At 43.0% G+C, this 18,510-nt stretch overlaps 1 long non-coding RNA gene across 2 annotated transcripts in view; it reads right to left on the reverse strand.

Annotated features, from left to right (window-relative positions):
• Positions 1 to 15,307: 15,307 nt before the first annotated feature.
• LOC134484858 (uncharacterized) overlaps positions 15,308 to 18,510 on the reverse strand; it is a 36,751-nt gene continuing 33,548 nt past the window's right edge. For both annotated transcript variants that reach the window (XR_010062662.1, XR_010062661.1), the window contains one exon: positions 15,308 to 16,077. This is a non-coding gene — a long non-coding RNA (uncharacterized LOC134484858). The remainder of the gene's footprint in view (positions 16,078 to 18,510) is intronic.

Below are 18,510 nucleotides of genomic sequence, written 5' to 3' on the forward strand. Positions count from 1 at the left end.
TGCCTACTTTACTTATTTTTTTTCTTCCCATATTATATAATTATGGTTGAACAGTTGGTTCCTGGAATTTCAATGAGAATATAGGATGAAAGACCTTGTCAAAATATTCAGTGGTAAAATAGCCAGCAAACATTCATATAATTGAAATGTCCAATTTATCAAAGCCAGCTGGGTGGGAAGCTTGAGCAACCATTGTCTAGAATCATGTGCTACCAGGCACACAGGTCTGCAGGTGGAAAGATGCATGCATGTATTCTCACCACATCTTATTTCTGTGCATACATGCCTGAGTGTGTGTGTGTGTGTGTGTGTGTGTGTGTGTGTGTGTGTGTCTGTGTCTGTGTGTCTGTGTGTAACATATATTTCCACATAGGAGCACAGAGCATTGACTTATGGAACAATGCAGTGGTATCATCCTGGATTGTTTGATAAAATATGAATGAATAGTTTCATGCAGACACACAATCATCAGTTCTAACTTTTTAATGATTTTTAATAGTAAAAAAATAAGTACAACGTTTCTCTCTTCCCCCCTCTCCCCTCAAACCCTCCAAAACACCCCTCATAGCTCTCTGTCAAATGCATGACCTCTTTTTTATTAACAGTTATTGCAGCAGACTAGAAAGCTAGACTCCCAAGCATCCCTTCCACCCCACAGAAGGCATCTTTGAGCACAGTTTCTGGTCTCTAAAAGCAGCAGGCCCTCAAGGTTCTTTCCTCCAAACTCTCCTTTGTCCATGAAGCTTTTTCTTAAACAATCTCATCAAACATCAGAATCTAAGTTCCATTAAACATTAGGAATTTGGTCCTAAAGAGATATCTGTTTTTCTAGAACAACCTTTGCTCCTGCAGAGGACCTGAGTTTGCCTCTAGTATCTACATGTTGGCTCACAACAACCCTAAGTCCAGTTCCAAGGGATCTGACTGCCTCTTCTGACCTTTCCAGACAGCAGGGTCCATCCATACATGCTGTACACACACCAGGCAGACAAGCACTCAACCACACACAATAAAGCTTAAAATATAAAAAACTCAAGAACACCCCATTTTTGTCTTCCACCCTGATCTTCGCTTCCATGCAGAATAATACTTCATAATCAGAGAAAGTTAACTTTTATAAAGCATTCATCATTATTAGATCAGCCAATAAATGATTGTTCAAACAATGATATGACGGAAGAGCATTTAATGAAGAAACGCATCACTGGGCAGAGTTAGGAAATGCCAGACAGAGTAAACCATGTCCCCGTGCCAACCCAAACAGGAGAGGGAACCAAGATGATTCTTTGCCACACTTTTCCAACTGATGTATTGTGGCAAACAGATCAATTATCTGATGAATGGTAAGCCAGGGAACAGGGATGTGGTTGGGATCAGAACACAGTTTGGGGATGTTCCTTCCTACAATAAAGCACTGTAGATCTTAGACGTAGAAAACCTTAAGAGAAACTACTATGGCTATCTGGTTCTACCGGTCAGCTGGGGGCCTTTAACTGTGACTCTTAGCTCCTGTTTAGTTCAGCACCTACAACTTATAAAATTAGGATCTGCATACAACCTGTAAATTGTCTGTAGGGATAGAGAAGAGATGGGCTTAAGAGACACAGTACTTCAAAAGTCAAATGATGTCATCATTAGAATTACATAAAGGTCACTGGGTCAGCTGGTAGCTCATCAGGACAGCTGATATCATACATTTGCCCTTATGTGATGCCCTGCTGTGCCCCAGACAGTGTGGCTTCAACTATCTGATGACAATCCAGAAGTTTAACTACAACACCTGCAAGTTTGAACACAAAAATAAAACTCTCGGAGCTACTGGCATTCTTTAGTTTGGGTTGTGTCAGCAGAAGTAACAGTGAAGGAGGAACGAAATATCACACAACTATGGCTCACACTCTAGTCCAGATGCATTAGGGTGACCATGTTTAGAAAGAAATATGGAAGCCTAACACAAACAACGAACAGCCCTGGGTACTGGTTCTTCAGTGATGGACCCCTTAGCCAGCCTTCCATGGCCTTTTGTGCTTTTCTGCTCTTCTCCAGGATTTCTCTGACAGACAAGCATCCCGTGGGCCACCACCATGCGTCCTGGATTGAAGTCATACAATGCAAGGTGTAGCTGGGGTGAAAGGAGGCAGATTGTCATGTCCCTGTCCTCTTCACACATGAACCAGTGCTAGGGTACTGGTCACAGGCAGGCAGGGCATCCTCCTAGCTGCTGCTTTGCTGGGAAGATCCTCCGACAGGATCACTGTCTCCTCCAACCAATATGGCTGCAGAGATTACAGATCTCCCGCTCGTGCCACTTCCTTCCACCTTGTTCTCTTTCCCTTCCTGTGCTCCATATCCTTTGCAGTCGTTGTTTAAGCAGGTGAGGAATCTATTTCCTGCCTGTGCCCTCACTGATATGCACTCTTAATTCACATACACAATTACATTATGTTATATATCCAAAGAAGGACACTTCCCAAGTAACAGTGTAATCAATTACTATTAACTGTGCCAAACCCATGAAACTGTAATTCTATCCTACCTACTGCTGCCACATTGTCCTTGCTCTTGGAGATTTTGAATTAGAAATTGTCTTAAAATTTTAGACCAAATGGTATTTTTTTCCAGAAAACCGTTTTTTTTCCTACTTTGTTCTTCCCAAAAGATGATGGTAGCCTCACTCTCTGTTAAGATGTTAATATTCGGGAGACATACTAGCTGGTTTTGTGTGTCAAATTGACACAAACTGAAGTTATCACAGAGAAAGGAACCTCAGTTGACCAAATGACTCTATGAGATCCAGCTGTAAGGCATTTTCTCAACTAGTGGTCAAAGGAGGAGGACCCAGCCCATTGTGGGTGGTGCCATCCCTGGACTGGTAATCTTGGGTTCTATAAGAGAGCAAGCTGAGCAAGCCAGGGGAAGCAAGCCAGTAAGAAACATCCCTCCATGGTCTCTGCATCAGCTCCTGCTTCCTGCCCTGCTTGAGTTCCAGTCCTGACTTCCTTTGGTGATGAACAGCAATGTGGAAGTGTAAGCTGAATAAACCCTTCCCTCCTCAACTTGCTTCTTGGTCATGATGTTTGTGCAGGAGTAGAAACCCTGACTAAGACAGGAGAACTACACACACACACACACACACACACACACACACACACACACACACACACACACACACACACACATTTTTAATTCTTGAGGCAAACAATTTTAAAGGAATGTTGAACACATGTATCAGTATGCACATGTGAATGCTGTTACCCACTGAGGCCAAAAGAAGGGGTCGGGCCTCCTGAGTTTAAGTTACAGATGGCTGTGTGAGCCTATGAGTCCTGGAATCTAAACTGAACTCAGGCCTTCTGCAAAAGCAGCAGAGTCTTTTGACCATGACCATCTCCCCAGCCCACGTTAAGGCATCTTAAGCATCCTTCTTCTAAAACCAAGCTGCTGCTAATACCAAGCACTTTACATCCCATTAATATCTGCTGATTTGGGGTTAAAAGTATCATGACACCTTAGGAGGGATGTTTTTGTGGAAGGAGAGGGGGGGAACCCAGACTTTCTGCAGCATCAGCTGAGCTTCTATTCCTTGACACCCCAGCTTCCTGTCACTGACAGGACCTTCAGGACAAGCTGCTCACAGGGAGAATAGAGTTACTCTTCTAGGGTATTCTTAGGAACTGTAAGGGAGCCATGCATGAGAGGAAGACACAGGAGGGGGCTTAGAGAGAGGAAGAGAAGGGAAGAAGACCCCAGGAGGCAGGCAGGCCTCTCCACTGCTGTGAAGGTCCTCCTAGAGTTACATGGGAGCAAAGGGTTCTGCATCACCTCTGGCTTTTGAGGAAGAAGGGCTCATGGTTCTCAGCTCTTAGCAAATGTGAATGGCTCCTTTGTGAATATGAGACTCTTTCTTAAAAATTTATTTTATTTATTTTCATCCCAAATGTTGCCCTTCCTCCTGGTCCCCCCTCTCAGAGTTTTTCTCCATTCCCCTCCCCTTCACCTCTGAGAGGGTGCCCCCCCATGCACCCCTCCCCTTCTCTGGGGCATCAAGTCTTTATAGGATTTGGCATATCCTCTCCTTCCTGGGCTAGACAAGGCAGTTAGTCATCTGCTGCATATGTGCTGGGGGTCTCGGACAAGCTTGTGTATGCTTTTCGGTTTGTGGCTTAGCCTTTGGGAGCTCCCTGGCATCCAGGTTAGTTGGCAGTATTGCTTTTCCTATGGAGTTGCCATCCCCCTCAACTCCTTCAGTCCTTTCCCTAATTCTTCCACAGGAGTCCCTGACCTCAGTCTAATGGTTGGCTGTATCTGCATCTGTCTCAGTCAGGCGCGGGTCGGTCCTCTCAGTGGACAACTATGCTACACTCTTGCTGCAAGCACAGCATAGCGTCAGTAACAGTGCCAGGGTTTGGTGCCTCTGGATGGGATGGATGCCAAGGTATGAGATTCTTCTGGGTTTGAGGCCAGGGATGTAAGCATTAGATGAGGAGTCTCCATGGCTTCCTTGGAGGCAAGTTCTTCAGCTGGGAGAGAGGGAAGTTCTCTTTCAGAGTCTACCTTCATCCTGGTTCATTTGTTTTCCTTTCAATTTACTAAAGAATTCAAGACATTTGTCCTATAGAGATTGCCAGATCCTTAACTTTGACTATTTAAATTCTATACTATCATTAAACCTAGTCCCTCGTGACTCCTACAAATCAATAAGTGGACCCAGAGGCTCCATCAAATTGAAGTTTGATTTTTTTTCCCCTGCAAATAAGCACTTCTAAGGTGTCTATGTCCTTGGGTCTGAAGATATTATCTCCAACAGTCTTTGATGTGGAAAGGAATCAATGATCAGTAAGTGGATCAATTCATCTTTTGTAGGTTATTTAACAGTAAGAGGTCATGTTGCAAGAGAGAGAAAGAGAGACAGAGACAGCCAGTCTGCAGGGAGTTGGAGGAAAGTCATGATGGACGGATATGATTATTGTAAACTGTGTGAAATTTTCAAATAAATAGTATTTGAGAAAAGTGTAATGGTGATAGCTTAACTCCCTTCATCTATCACCTCCAGTATTTGTGTGAGGAATTTCCCTTCGACTGCTGGAGTGCAGCTGTCAAGGTTGCAGCCAGTCACATTTGTCAGTTTTTTTTCTTTTCTCTTCTTTTCTTTTTCAAAATTTATTTTTAAATTATTACTTTACAACCCATTCACTGCTTCCCTCCAGGTCACCCCCTCCCACAATCCTTCCCCCATCCCTCCTCCCCTTCTTCTCTGAGTGGTAGGGCCCCCTGTATATCCCTCTACCCTGGTACTTCACATCTCTTTAGGGCTAGGCCACCCTCTCCCATTGAGGCCAGACAAGGCAGCCCAGTGAGAAGAACATATCCCATGCACAGGCCACAGATTTTGGGACAACCCCCTTTTCCAGTTGTTTGAGATCTACATGAAGACCAAGTGGCACATCTGTTACATATGTGTGGGGAGGCATAGGTCCAGCCCATATATATTCTTTGGTTGGTGGTTTAGACTCTGAGAGCCCCAAGAGTCCAGGTTAGTTGACTCTCTTGATGTTCCCATGGAGTTCCTATCCCTTTCCAACCCACAGTCCTTTCTCCTTGTCTTCCATAAAGGTCCCCAAGTTCCATCCACTGTATCTGTCTGAGTCAGCTGCTGGGTGAAGCCTCTCCGGCAACGTGCTCCTGTCTGCAAGCAGAGCAGAGTATCATTAATAGTGTCAGGGACTGATGCTTGCCCATGGGGTTGGACTGGTTATTGGTTGGGCATTCCCCAGTTTCTGTTCCATCCCCAACCCTACCCCATGCCTGCATCTCTTGTAGACTGGTTAAATTTTGGGTTGAAAATTTTGTGGGTGGGTTGGTGTCTTGATACCCTGGTTTTCCTGTCTGGCTACAGGAGGTGGCCTCTTCAGGTTCCATATCCCCAGTGTAGTGAGTCACAGCTAAGGTCCCCTCCCCCATCAATTATTGGTGCCTCCCTTATCCCAGGTCTCTGCCTCATCCTGGAATTGTCTCCACCTCCTTGTCTTAAGGGAAATGCAAATTAAGACATCTCCGAGGTTCCGTGTTACATCCATAAGAATAGCTAAGTGAAAAACTCAAGAGACAGTGCATGCTGGTGAGGATGTGGAGCAAGAGGAACACTTCATTTCTAGTGGGAGTGCAAACATGGACAATCACTCTGGAAATCAATTTGGCAGTTTCTCAGAAAACTGGGAGTAGTTCTACCTCAAGAGCCAGCTATAACACTCCTGGGCATATACCCAAAAGATGTTCCACCATCCCACAAAGACATTTGTTCAATTATGTTCATAGCCGCTTTATTAATAATAGCCAGAAACTGGAAACAACCTAGCTATCCCTCAGCTGAAGAATGGATAAAGGAAATCTGGTACATCTACACAATGGAATATTATACAAATTCTATTAAATACGATTCAAATGCTATTTAAAACAAAGACACTCAAATAGACATTGCCTTGCCAACATATAGCCATCCCCTCTTGATTTCCTATGCATAGATGCTTTCCCAGTAGTCTTAGAAGTTTCTTTGCATGGTTCAAGAGTTTAGGATTCAAAGGAAAATACTAATACTATAAAACTTTTGGACAGAACAAATGAACAACAGTGATGATCTTGCCTGAATACGCCAGTGGAAAATCAGGCTGTAATACAACCAATTTAAGCGTATGCCCAACTAGCTTACAAATAAATGAGACTCTTTCTTTGGATATTTTATTCTGCTTTGACAATTACTGGGGGCTAACCCCTAATCCTCTTCTAATTGTGGGCCTGAGCATATTTGCTGCAGTGTACCTCAGGAAACATTTTAAGAAGTGAAATTATTTTCCAAGTGTGAAAACTTGGTAACTGCTTGCTCTTTTGGCTAAGCCTAGTTTTACAACTGGATACAGTGTAAAGGCATTTAGAGAAGTTCTGCCTGACCTGGCTCAGTGATGCTGCGGCATGTCCTGCCTGATGTTTCTTCACTTTCCTGAGACTTCTTCAGCAGTGCACTGAGGTTCAGCAGTTCACCTCTTCGCGTGACCTGCTGCAGTCTGCTCCTTCACTTTGTGGCTGACGGCCTTCTGTTTGGGACCTTAATAACGTCTTCCCTGTTAGTTCCCCTTCCTTCTGTGGCTCCTATCCCTACAGCTTGGGTGCTGCATGTTTCCACTGCTGCATAATTTTGCTGGCCCTGCTCTTTGTGGTCTGTTCCTTTGTCTGTTTACCATTCATCTGGGCACTTTCCCGGTTTTGTTTTTCAGCTAGCCCATTCAATTTTGTTTTTATTTCTACCACAGTATTTTTAGTGTCCAATTTTTTATGCTTTCTGAGTCTTTTTATTGCTAACTACGCCTGACTCATAACTTATCCTCTTATCTCTGAGAGAACATTAATTATAGTGCATTTTATCAATTGACGTATATTTCCTCCTTTGGGTATCACCCCCTCTTCTTCCACCTTCTTTCTTTCCTGTTTATCCAATCTGCCTTTTACTGTTTCATTACCCACACAACCTGATCAGCAGGCACATGCTCATAAAGGGCTTGCGGAGCTGCTCAGACAGAGCTCACCCGGCCCTAGGCTCCACTGCAGAGGCCATGTGCTGAGGCTCCTCACTGAGCCGCACTGGCCACTCGCCTGCAGAGGGGTCTTCGAGAGCTCCTGGGCCAACGGCCAACAGTCTGTGCTTATCCTCCAGTGCTGTTCCCTTCTCTACATGTGCCTTCGCTCCAACTGTTAATCTTCAGTGTTCTGCAGATACGGGGAAGTAGAAGCCCTGGGAAATAATTGCTTCTCACTGTACATTTTGAACTCCTTCTGTTTCAATGTATCCTCACACCAGCAGAGAGAGGTGGAGCTCTGGGTTAGGAAGAGCTGAGTCTCAGAGAAGGTGCTGGGCCATAGGGAGGTGTCCCCCATGTTTCCTGTAGAATATTAGTTGATGTAGTTTTCATTGCCACTGACCCAGCATTTCTCTTGTGTTTGGAAGCGCTGACATTTGTCAGCCTCTGAAGAAATGCAGCACTGTATTCAAGCAGGCTTCTCTACAGCTACAGCTCTGTGTGAGCCCAGCCAGTGCTTCATGCTCTCCTCTTTACACTGATGCATCGAGGTAGAGGTGCTATGTCTGGAATGAGGAGATGCTGGTGTTGTCCTGATTTGGGACACCCTCAGGTACACACTGACTACAAGAACTGTGTGCTGCATGCTAGGGGTGGCATGAATTTTTAGTGTGATTATTGCCTTGCCGCACTGGCCACTCTCCTGAGTATCCATGTCCTACCAAGTGTTATAGTTTGTAGACCTACTTGTAGTTGTAGGGCGATAAGTGCATTTAGGTGGTAGGAAGAACTCCCCTATTTTAGAACTAGTAGGTTATTGGGGGTGGAGAGGTTCCTCTACGTACCACAAGAGGACACAGTGAGAAAGCAGCCATCTGAAAGCCAGGAGGAGAGTACTCACCAGATATTGACTTTATCTTCATGGTTGTCTCTTAACCTTCAGGTCTGTGGGAAATGCCTGTGTGTGGCTTAGGCTGTCTATAGATGGCTCACTCATTGCTTCAGCCACCTGCTATGGTATGAAAGCGCCCTCCAAGTCTATGTCCCTAATGCAACAGTATTGAGATGAGGAAGGGAATGGGCCACAAGGATTAGACCAGAGGCCAGCCATCATCCTGAGCAGGGTCAGCATCTGAATGGGTTCCTTACAAAAAAGGATGAGTTCAGTCTCCTCTCTCTCCTTCCCACTGACCATCAGGACTTGAAAAGCAAGAACATTCAGGGTTTCCACCTCATAAATTAGAGTTAGGAAGCTCAAGCATTGTCCACTGTGGTAACAGAGAAGGGTATGCATGAGAATACAGGCAAGCTGGACCTACCTTCTGTTCAGGCTCTATGTACACTCATCCTGGCTCATGGTTCTTGCTCTGCCTCAGCTTGCTTTGTGGGCTCCAAACTGTGATAACCTAAGCAGAGATGAAATCTATTCACTGGAGGTATTGGGACATAAAGCTTCAGTAGCAGGCACCAGGCTGGTTACAGGGACCTAAGCCAGGATGTGCTCTTCAAACATCAGTACCATGATGCTCAGCTGTCTCTGCTTTCCTGTTAGGCTTACACTTGCTAGACAAAAATAATTGCTAAGACTCTCCGAATGTACGATGACAGCTGTATTGCAAGACATCACACAGCTCACATTTTTTGACAGATCATGATTTAGTTTCAAGAGTAGCATGTTGGGAAGATTGTTGTGGGGAATCACAGTAAGAGGAAAATAGGCTGGTGAAATCGTGGAGCTCTATGAAGTGTGAATCCAAGCACTTTCTTTCTAATCAGAGTATGAACCAGGCAAAGATGAGCAAGTCAACAATGGATAGACATGTGGTAGATGCGTGGGTACAGTAGATGTGTAGGTATGTCCCCAACTTTTAAAATTTACAAGTTATAAAAACATGAAGGATTCAAGCACTTTGTCCATGCAAGAAAAGTTAAGATTTCACACATTCTAGCCAAAAGCCCTCCTCCCACCAACTTCCGAGGTCTACATTTGGATTCCCTCACTGTGAACCGGGCTTCACACACTGGGAGGCAAGTACACTGGGCTGCTCTGCTGGGATGTCAGTCTGTCTTACAGGTGACTTTCCCATGAAAGAAGTTTAGGAAAGAAATTTAAAAGATGCCAAATTACTAATGTTGTGATTTATGGATAAATTCAAGTTATTTTGATAAACATTTCAAATACATTGCACTGAGCAGTGAACTAGGCACATGTGTTTTTTATTTGTGGTGCTGATCATTTTAAATGTCATTTAAGTAGAGAGGGAAAATTACAGGATAATACAACTTTCCATTTGATCATAGAATAATGTTCTATGTGTTTTCATTGATGTAATTCTAAGTGTTAAGGACAGGGAGGCTAGTGACTAAGCTGTATGATTTAAAGCCAGCCCATTTTCTATAGTTCTCCCAAAGATGCTGAGTTCTGTGGGCCTTTTGGACCTCTGGCAAGGGTTTTAGCTGTTCTATACTATCCATGCTCCAGAGGAAATCGATGAATGAACCCTGGATTTCAGTGAGAAAATATGAGAGGTGAGGGAGGTTGGGATGGACATAAAGGGCAGAGAAGAATACGGAAAAGCAGTTGCCATGAGATGAGTGCTATGAGTGTAAAGAAGTTATTCTCACAAGAGAAGAGGAGGAAACACTAATTTTAGCAGGGGTACATCCATATTCCAACACCCCTCACAGAATGTAAAAATTGTGTTCTTCTGAGAAAATGGGTCTTGTGGCCACATCTTCACTCATCAAGGAGTAACTATGACTCTGTAAATGTTTCTTTCACTGCCATGAAAGAATGGCATTCTTTCAACATCATGGTTATAATATGTTTCCAAGCTCTGTTTATGGTAAAGTAACTACCTCAGCACATAGAGGGATTTCTCCATGATAACCCAGAAATATCCATGTTGACCATGTGTTGTATTGTGCCTTATTTTATTTTGTCATTTTATAATAATGTAATAATGACCAATGAAGTTCAATCTGTCTAGAGACCAGAGATGTCCCATTCTTGATGGAGCTCTAGGACTTTGGGAAATACTGTGTCATCTTTGCATGAGAAAGATCCAGTCCTGAACACCAGCCTCTGATTCTTTGTTTAAAATCAATAAGCCTTTTGTTTCTCATGTGTGATTCTTCCTGTCAGGTACTTAGTCAATTCAACAGTGAAATGTGTTACTTAATACAGAAGAATTGGTACCAGGAGTGGGGTTCATGTTATGTTGAACTTGACCATATGGTTCATAGGCCTTTGGAACTGGTTTATGGGGGAATCTGGAAGAGCAGGAGAGAGAAGTCCAGAAAGCTGTAAGCAATGCTTTATAGCCCTTTCTGGCAGGAGTTTTAAAGATAAGAATGTTAGGAAACATATGAGCAGCAGAGGCCCAGTCCATAAGGTTCCAGTAAAAACAAAACTCTATTGAGCACTGGGCTAGAGGTCATAAATCATTCTGGCAAAAAAATAAAATTCTGGCTGACTTATCCTGATATTCTGTGCACTTGATTAAGTGGGACTAAAATAAAATGTAAGGGAGTAATTTATATGGCAGAGAATATTTCAAAACATGGTAGTGCCCCCGTACTAGTCACTGCTTACATACAGCTTTAAGGTAAGAAACCAGAGATGGAGCAGGAAATATGAAAACATGCAATCTGATGAGAAAATGAATCTGTTTAAAACTGATATAAGGTAGGTAATGAGACTGTAGCTGTAATTGTTAAAGATTATCACAATTAAAGAGAAACCATGTGGTCTGTGCTGGAGCAATAGGAAAGGTACCCAGAGGATAAGAGTCTACCCATGGGAGGCTCCAATTTGAGAAAATTTAATTCATTAAAAGGAAAAAGCCTGAATTGGGTATACATTGGAGGGGTTTGAATCAACTACTTAGAAAAGTATTTTCTCAGATTTGGCCACCAAGACATGCAGAGACCCCTGTGGCTGTGACAAAATAGGAAAAGACATATGTTGAGCTGACAGCAGAACTGCACAGTGTCACCCACAGAGCTGGTACTGGTTTTGCAGGCATGGGAAATAAAAGTGTGCTGGGTTATGGTGGTTTATACCAAAGTCCTCAAAAGCTACCAAGGTCAAAATATGCATGTAATATTTGTTTTCTTTGACAGCAAATTAAGAGAAGCCATTGTTTGAAGCTGGAAAGATGCTTCAGCTTGGTATATCTCAGACATGGAGTGAGGCTGCCTCAAGAAAGAGACTGTTTATGCTCCTGGTAGAAGATCAAGACCAAGACCAAGACCAAGATCCAGAGTTGGAGGTCAAAAAGGCTGCTGAGGCTCAGATGACTTACTCATCTTTGGCTTGGTCATTCCTTCCAACACCTCCAGTCCCCTCCTTAGAAATCAGAAGGACTATTGTGTGACATTGTATGTTAAGATTGTGTGACTTTTTAATAAAGGCTCACAGCTGAGAGAGTCCTGAGTCTCAGATGATGTTTTTTGATATTGGATTTTTAAACAACACTTGGACACACACACACACACACACACACACACACACACACACACACACACACACTAAGTTGGGGAGAAAGAAAAGAAAGATACAGAGTTTGTGTTGTGTTGACCAACTATTCCTGGGCATGAGACTCCATTGGGAAAAGGGATTTCCCCCTTGCCATTGTGTGTCCATTATAGGCAGATTCTTTGTTAGGGATAGGATTTTGTGTTCACCTTCCCTTTTCTGTGGTGGATTTTTTGTCTGGTTTGAACCTGTACAGTCTCTGTGAGTTTACATGGGTATTGTTCCTTGGAGACATCCATGACCTCTGGCTTTTGCAATCTTTATGCATCCTTTGCTGTGTAAATTCCTAAGCCTTGAGAAAAGGAGTTTGGTGAGTGCCTTAGGACTGAGAACTCTAACATCTCTCATTCTCTGTACTCTGCCATCTACACACTGTCGTCACACACTGTCCAGTCATTGATCTCTGAGTTGATTCTCATCTTCTGAAGGAGGAAGTTTTTCTGACGAGTGTTAAGCTATGGGTATAGCAGAATGTCATTAGTGGTCATCTTATTGTTATGTTCCTTCACCTAACAGAACCATTGTATTGGGTTTTCCCCTAGGCCCATGACCTATCTGGTCTCAGGATATTGGTCCCTTTAGCAGTGTCAGGAATGGATGGGCCTTAAATCCAATCAAAAGGTATTCACTTACTTTCATATCCTGTAGGCCATTGTTGCGCCAGAATATCTTACAGGCAGGTGGATGCTCTAGGTCACAGGGATTGTAGCTAGGAAGGTGGTTACCTTCCTTCCTCTTTCAGTGTATTCAGTGAAACTTCCAGTGCCATGAATGTTAGTCAGTAGAGTAGCCTTCTTGGTAGGTACCAGCCCCACTTCACCAGCCATAGTCAATGGCATAAATGGTGTCCTCAGCATCAGGGCCTTAGCCTCAGTTTGTAAGGAGCAACAACTAACCCTAGCAATAGCCTGTGTTGTTTGGGGGTTTCCATTGGACCCTTTGGCTAAGGACTCAACTAACTGTAACCCTTTCCTAGCACTAAAAGTTTCAATTGATGGCATAAGTTGTCTAGTTGGGGTATTGCCTCCCCTACTGTGTGGTGACTTCATCTAGGTTCCTTTCATATAGTTTCATATAGTATATATTTGAGAAAGCTTCCACAGTAGTAGACTTCCATGTTTCTCTGATGGTCTTTACTCTTAGCTGACTCCCTATGCACCTTCCCTCACTCTTCTCCCCCATCTGCCTTTCTATTTAATCTTCCTATTCTAGTTTTCCTCTTATCTTATAACACTATATTGTATTTCCCCTACCTTGGGAAATACTATATTACCTTACTAAGTACCTTCCCTCTCTGGTTATTCTAATTAGAGCCTAGATCCTGAAAGCTTAAAAGTTACCATACAGATGTAAGAGAAAACAAAATAACTTTGGTGCCTGGGTTATTTCACTCAAGATGATTTTTTTCTAGCTCTATCCATTTACCTATAAATTTATAATTTCACTCTTCTTAACAGGTGAATAATATCCCATGTGTAAATGCACCACATTTTCATTATTCATTTACCAGTTTATGGGCATCCAGGCTATTTCATTCCTAGCTACTACCAATAGAGCAGCAATGAACATGGACAAGCTAATGTCTCTATAGTAGGATGAAGAGTCTGTTGGGTATAAACCAAAAGGGGTATGGCTGGATCTTGAGGTAGATTGATTCTCAACTTTGTGAGGAATTACCCCAGTGATTTTCATGGTGGCTATATCGGTTGACACACCAGCAATAAATAAGCATTTCTTTTTCCCCACACTCTCGCTAGCATGAGTTGTCCTACTCTTGTTGATATTGGCCATTTTCATTTCTTATATATTTTGATTTCTTATATTTTTCTGTTTTTTTTTAAGAGAGGGAGAAAGCACATAAAATTGGGTGGGAAGGGGGATAAGGAAGGATTTGAGAGGAACTGGGGAAGAAGAAATCATGATAAAAATATAGTGAATGAAGACTTTTGAAGCCGGAATGAACACATTTTGCATTATCGTCTAGCCTGGGAACAAGGGATTGAATGTTGTGGCTTGAATGTGTAAAGTCCTCCATAGACTCCTGTACTGAAACATTTGGTCCCAAGCTGGTGTTGCATGCCAGCAGCGATGGTTCTGTTGAAGAAGGTTGTAGAACCTTTAGGGGGTGGATGGATGACTGGAGAAAGGCCTTGAGGCTTCATAGCTTAGCGTTACTTCTTGTCTGCTCTCTGCATCTGGACTTTGTATCCAATGTGACCTCATGCTCTTGTCCCTGTTCCTTTCTCACCACATGGACTTTACTCCTGCAAGAGTTAGGACAAAATAAACTCTTCCTGCCTCAAGTTGTTCCTTGCCATGTAGTCAGTTACAGTGTTAAAAAGATTGATGATTATGTAAGACAGCCTGTCTATCCCTCAAAGCACACTAATGAGAGCATGGGAACAAACATCCAGACAAGACCACCAAAAGTTGTAAACACAAGCACACCATTATTCATAAAGAATAAAACATGCCCCCCCCCAATCCCGTGGTCCTCCATCTCTTAAAGCTTCAACAGCCTTTCGAAAAAGCCCAAGGATTTCCCACTGCTTGGGTGAAAAAGATCACTTTCATTCCCTGAACCAATTGTCTGTGCCCATAGAAGACCACAACTGACAGCTCACAGCCCAATTTGGTGTTAGAGACACAACCCAGATTTCAGAATAGAGCATGCTTGTCCAGTCTTCATGCTGTGACAGTTCATTACCAAGCTCAACCTCAATAAACCATGCTACCCAAGGGTAAAATTTATACTGAAAACCACATGCTCTGTTCTCTCAAAATCCCTTTCCTTAGAGCAATGGATTAAACACATCCATAGTGTATAAATATCAAAATCAGTCAGAATCAATCTTACAGATTTAACTATTTCTTTTTCCTGATTGTGGTTTTCAATGTGACATATAAACCACTCACATGTCTGGTTTGAAGAACTCTAGATTTGGAGTTAGTGGTACAGGTCAGGATTTGATTTTAGAAGACAAAGGTGAGTGTGATTTTGATACTGGATGGATATTGTAATAAAATAGGGATTTTAGATATTTCTTTAAATTCAAGAAATTGCCATGAGGGACCATTGAAATGTATAGGGAAATAACAGAAACTGATTCAGTTAGGGGGTCCTCCAGAGAAACAAAATCAACAAGATGGATTCATATTATTAAAATATATTTATTATGTATGACTTCCATAAGGAGGGTAGTCCAATGATAGCTATTCACGCACATTGGAGAAGCAGAGAAGCTCATTGGTCTATGAGAGCAGATGCCCATATACTCCTGAGATGGTGCTGAAGAGGCTGCCTAGACAGTTGCTGCTCTTGAGTCTGCATTGGAAGACTGAAGAAGCTGGAGTCTGACACTAAGAAGGGAAAACACCAGTGATAGTCACACTCAGAAAGAATGACATTGCTCTCTTCTTAGACCTCTATACACGAGCAGTCTGTTGTATCCACTTGGAGGCAGGTCTTGCTAACTTCCCTTAGTCTTCTTTGGCAGGGTTCATAGGCAAGGTTCATGGAGGTGTGTCTCCTGGATGATTCGAAATCCCATCAAACTCATAGTACACCACGCCATCTGAACCGGAAATGAAAACACAGCTACCAGAAGCAGGCTTGATGGTTACTGGTACTTACTGAGAAATCATGAGTGCAAAGGAATATTTTGTGGGATGCTTTTAAAATGGGAACTAGAGGCAAAGCCTTGTACGTATATTTTGATAAACAGCAGTGGAATGGATATAGCTAGATTAAACATCCTCCTTCCAAAACAGCCAGCAGAACTGCAGAGGGAAGCTGCCGAACCTCTTCTGACTGAGTCCCGCTTTCTCAAAGTCCAGCATCAGCTTCTCTCTGCCTCCTTCCCCACAAAGGCAGCCTGCCAGGTAGTCTCTGTTCTGCACATTGCTTCCTAACTGGAACCAGGCAGCTGCAAACGTCCATAATTACAGGAGATCCAGTCGTTTTCTGCTCTGCGGTTGGAATAATGACAGTCTTATTTTCATTACCATTCTAATGGCTTTGTGTTCTGAATCACTATGATACTATTAATAAGGGCAAAGGTGCCTGACTTAGCCCGGGGAAAGCCGTCCCATACATCACTCTAAGGGCAGTGGGTGAACTGACAGATTAACAAAGCCGCTCAGACACAACTGAGCTGTGCACCAGACAGCCATAAATGGAAGCATGTGGGGAGGTGACAAGAGCACTTTACTCAATTGCTCATTCTCCGGACATACTTACCTCAGAGCAGAGCCCACACTACCAAGTAGCGTTCTTTTATGGTTTTAGAACTTCTTAATTTATTATTGTCGAATTTCGTGCATATAAACAATGGATTTGGATTGAATACAGACTTAACCTGTAACTCCCTCTAGAATCCATTCTAATACCTCCTTCTCGGTTTTATAACCCCCTTTTAAAAATAACCTACAAAGCCCAACTGATAAATATATTTTATTCCAAATCACTTTTTTGAATAAGGAATATTTGGATCAGCTCTCAAGTTTCCCTAAGGATGAGTACCCTCACTTCCAAAATGGTACAGCAGAACTACCTTGAAATAGAAAGTATACAAACTATGGCAAAGCAGCAACATCTCCCTGGTGCCGGAGATGTTGGCAGGTCTCTGTTTGACAGCGATCTATGCCAAGCTTACTCTCTCAGCACTACAGTGTGTCTAGGGTCTAGGAAAAAGCTGTCCCTCCTACAGGATGCCTTATATTTGTCTCTGAACTCTGTGGCTTGGAAGTCTCTCCCCACTTCTCAGTTGGCTGAGGGATTTCAATGAACAGAAGTAAGGAGAGGACAGGATTCTCTGGTCTAGGGAACATTAGCAGTCTTTTCCTTGTGCAGTGTTGGATATGTGTGAGCAAGGTCCCAAGACTCTTCATTCCTTGCCTCCAGCCATTTTTCCTACTTAATTATAAGACTGACTGTGGATGGTTGTTCTGAAATGCAATCTGCTGTAAAAGTCAGCTGGTCATGTGGACCTGAGGAGATTTTGGCAAGGAAGCCATGTCTGTCTCATGGCCTCTCTCCAGCCTCTATCCCTCCTGTCTTTCCTCCAGTTTTGGGGTACATTCTCTCTACCCTGAGCAATTATCTACTAGTGTATCATATTCTTTTTCCTCATGGTGTCAGCCCAAACCCAACTGTGACCATTCTGTACCTACAACTATGAACCTAACTTGCTCACCACATTAGCAATAGAACGACACTCTTTTATCTTCTACTTCCCAGGCCTTCCCCATTCTGTCTATCACCAGCTGTGACAGACTATGGGGGCCATCATACTATCCCTGACACTAAAGGAACATAGGGCCAAGAAGCACAGGAGGCAGGTGGTAAGTCAGACGTCACTTTCTCTTGGCCATCTGTGAACAAGAAAACATCCCCAGGATGCATTTTGCTGGAATGGAAGCAAAGAATCTCTTTTCAGAACCAGTCAGAGTCGCATCCATTTTTGCTTATTGTGAGTTAAATGGGGCGCATTTCTGTTTCCCCTTAGTGTAGTGTTTGATTTCACTTCCTGCTCAAGAACAGTTAATATTTAATAGAAAATTATTATTTTGGTGGGTCTTATCTAAGATATGTGAATGCCTGCCTCACTTCAAGAAGACATTGATATTTGAAGGCATGCATATGAGATTTTAGGACCAACTTTCCTATATGATAAGAATCAAAATCTCAAACGTATGACACCTTGCATCCAGTAATATATTCAAAGAAAGCATAATAAAAGAAGAGCATAAATTTGAGAAACAGATGAAGAAATTTGTTAAAATGGCACAGTCCGCCATGGAGCACCAACTCCCCTCATTCTCTTCTAAGATGCCCTTGGAAACACGTGAGGACCAACTTGAACTGACACACACATGAAGAGGTGTGTTCAGCACATGGGCCTTGGCTCTGAGAGTTAGCACACAGCATCTCAGGTGAACCAGACCACTTCTGAACCAGTCCTGACTCCAGCAAGGGCAATGGGTTGACAGGTTTACCAGATGCTCTTGAGTTGACCTTTGACTCTGTACCCCAATGCACAAATTCTTTAAATAGCAATATTGTTTCTATATTCATGAAGAAATGCTCAAAACCCTGGAAAGGTGGTGCCACCAGTAAGGTGCTTGACATGCAAGCATGAATACTGGCTTAGGAACCCCGCAACTTCATTTTAAGAACAGAAGTTCAGATGTGGTGGCATGGACCTGTAACTTCAGCACAGGAAATGGAGCTGGAATGACAAAGATGGGAGGACCCAGAGGCTCACTGGCCATCTAGTCTACCCAACTTTTGCTCTCTAGGTTCAGAAAACTTCTGTCTCAAAAGATGGAAAGCAATAGGAAGACATTCAACACACATACCTGCCTCCACATACATACATATACATACATGCACCCCAACAA

This window comes from Rattus norvegicus, chromosome 1 (genome assembly GCF_036323735.1).
Source record: "Rattus norvegicus strain BN/NHsdMcwi chromosome 1, GRCr8, whole genome shotgun sequence".
Lineage (NCBI taxonomy): Eukaryota > Metazoa > Chordata > Mammalia > Rodentia > Muridae > Rattus > Rattus norvegicus.